Here is a 3,183-nt window from a genome sequence, read left to right as displayed (position 1 = left end):
CTCTCTCCCTGTCTGTCTGTCTGTCTGTCTGTCTGTCTGTCTGTCTGTCTGTCTGTCTGTCTGTCTGTCTGTCTGTCTTTCACCAATTTATCAATTGCAGTTCTATCACCAACCTTTTTGCCTTGAATGCAATGTATTGACATACGCGCCAATACCCTGTGTACCCTCCCATGTCTGTGGAGGTGGGAAAGTGGAAAGAGAGGTGGAGGTGGGAGAGAGAGGAGGGAGAGAGAGGAGTGAAATCTAAAAATGTCAAGCAGAAAACCTAAGAAAATTAACAACAATGACAAATGGTTTGATGAAGACTGCAAAAACCTAAGAAAGAAATTGAGAAACTTATCCAACCAAAAACACAGAGACCTAGAAAACCTGAGCCTACGCCTTCACTATGGTGAATCACTAAAACAATACAGAAATACACTATGGAAAAAGAAGGAACAGCACGTCAGAAATCAGCTCAATGTAATTGAAGAATCCATAGACTCTAAACACTTCTGGGGAAATTATCTATCCAAAACGGACATGTATGGATAAACCAGTTCTCCAATCGTTTTGGCCCTATAACAAAGAACAAACAGCAAAAACATATACAGGATCAAATACAAATCTTAGAATCAACTATTAAAGACTACCAGAACCCACTGGATTCTCCAATTACATTGAATAAACTACATGACAAAATACAAACCCTCCAACCCAAAAAGGCATGTGGTGTTGATGGTCTCCTAAATGAAAGCTCTGGCATCTTCCATAACATTTTGGAACCAAGGACTGATCACCCCAATCCACAAAAGTGGAGACAAATTTGACCCCAATAACTACCGTGGGATATGCGTCAACAGCAACCTTGGGAAAATCCTCTGCATTATCATTAACAGCAGACTCATACATTTCCTCAGTGAAAACAATGTACTGAGCAAATGTCAAATTGGCTTTTTACCAAATTACCGTATGACAGACCATGTATTCACCCTGCACACCCTGAATGAAAACAAACAAAACAAAGGCAAAGGCAACGTCTTCTCATGCTTTGTTGATTTAAAAAAAGCTTTTGACAGTCTGCAGCAGTCGGCCTCACCCTACTAGAATCTGAAGTCAAATGTCAGCTGTTTGCTGATGATCTGGTGCTTCTGTCCCCAACCAAGGAGGGCCTACAGCAGCACCTAGAGCTTCTGCACAGATTCTGTCAGACCTGGGCCCTGACAGTAAATCTCAGTAAGACAAAAATAATGGTGTTCCAAAAAAGATCCAGTTGCCAGGACCACAAATATCTAGACACCATTGCCCTAGAGCACACAAAAAACGATACATACCTCGGCCTAAACATCAGCGCCACAGGTAACTTCCGCAAAGCTGTGGACGATCTGAGAGACAAGGCAAGAAGGGCCTTCTATGCCAACAAAAGGAACATAAAATTCTACAACAATTAGGATCTGGCTAAAAATACTTGAATCAGTTATAGAACACATTGCCCTTTATGGTTGTGAGGTCTAGGGTCCGCTCACCAACCAAGAATTCACAAAATGGAACAAACACCAAATTGAGACTGCATGCAGAATTCTGCAAAAACATCCTCCGTGTACAATGTAAAACACCAAATAATGCATGCAGAGCAGAATTAGGCCAAAACCCGCTAATGATCAAAATCCAGAAAAGAGCCGTTAAATTCTACAACGACCTAAAAGGAAGCGATTCCCAAACCTTCCATAACAAAGCCATCACCTACAGAGAGATGAACGTGGAGAAGAGTCCCCTAAGCAAGCTGGTTCTGGGGCTACAGAGCCCCAGGACAGCAACACAATTAGACCCAACCAAATCATGAGAAAACAAAAAGAGAATTACTTGACACATTGGAAATAATCAACAAAAAAACAGAGCAAACTAGAATACTATTTGGTCCTAAATGGAGAGTACACAGTGGCAGAATACCTGACCACTGTGACTGACCCAAACTTAAGAAAAGCTTTGACAATGTACAGACTCAGTGAGCATAGCCTTGCTATTGAGAAAGGCCGCCGTAGGCAGACCTGGCTCTCAAGAGAAGACAGGCTATGTGCACACTGTCCACAAAATGAGGTGGAAACTGAGCTGCACTTCCTAACCTGCCAAATGTATGACCATATTAGAGACACATATTTCCCTCAGATTACACAGACCCACAAAGAATTAGAAAACAAACCCAATTTTGATAAACTCCCATATCTATTGGGTGAAATACCACAGTGTGCCATCACAGCAGCAAGATTTGTGACCTGTTGCCACAAAAAAAGGGCATCCAGTGAAGAACAAACGCCATTGTAAATACAACCCAAATTTATGTTTATTTATTTTCCCTTTTGTACTTTAACTATTTTCATATTGTTACAACACTGTATATATACATAATATGACATTTGAAATGTCTTTATTATTTTGGAACTTTTGTGAGTGTAATGTTTACTGTTAATTTTTATTGTTTATTTCACTTGCTTTGGCAATGTAAACATGTTTCCCATGCCAATAAAGCCCTTAAATTGAAATGGAATTGAATTGAGAGAGAGAAATAGATTAGAGGGAGAAGGTGAATGAGGGATGGGAAAGATAGAGAGAGGAGGGAGAAAACTATATAAGCGAGGGAGGGAGACATGTCTGTGATGCCTTTCTCTATGCGTCCATATTGTAAAGCTAATCTTACCTCATTGAATGAAATGTATTCACTTAAGCATCAACCCTGTGACACTCATCTTTTCCCATTACATTTACATTTTAGTCATTTAGCAGACGCACTTATCCAGAGCGACTTACAGTTAGTGAGTGCATACATTTTTCATACTGGCCCCCCGTGGGAATCGAACCCACAACCCTAGCGTTGCAAGCGCCATGTTCTACCAACTGAGCTACACGGGACCTACATTGACTGCAATGTATTGAGAAAAACGTCAACCCTGTGACGCTCGTCTTTTCCCATTGACTGCAATATATTGAGAAAAACATAAACCCTGTGACACTCGTCTTTTCCCATTGACTGTAATGTACCAGAGTCTGTCTTACCTGGAGCCCTGCATGTCTGCTTGAGTGTGTCACTACCGAAGGAGAGAGTGTGTGTCAGTGTGTGTGTGTTCTTGATATACTGCCACCATGGCTGAGAAGCTGTTGATGTCCTGTTGTAACAGGGTTCCACTTGCTTTCCCCAGCCCTCCTTCT

The 3,183-nt window shown here is 41.3% G+C and overlaps 1 protein-coding gene across 6 annotated transcripts in view; it reads left to right on the top strand.

Moving 5' to 3' along the window:
* The first annotated feature begins 3,176 nt into the window (after positions 1-3,176).
* Positions 3,177-3,183, top strand: part of LOC311108526 (serine/threonine-protein kinase PAK 6-like) — a 16,736-nt gene continuing 16,729 nt past the window's right edge. For all 6 annotated transcript variants that reach the window (XR_014610513.1, XR_014610514.1, XR_014610515.1 and 3 more), the window contains exon 1: positions 3,177-3,183. This exon is cut by the window's right edge and continues 233 nt beyond it. The gene's annotated coding sequence lies outside the window, so the exon portion shown is untranslated.

This window comes from Coregonus lavaretus, assembly GCF_964263955.1.
Source record: "Coregonus lavaretus genome assembly, chromosome: 33".
NCBI lineage: Eukaryota > Metazoa > Chordata > Actinopteri > Salmoniformes > Salmonidae > Coregonus > Coregonus lavaretus.
This window is presented reverse-complemented; position numbering and strand designations above follow the sequence as displayed.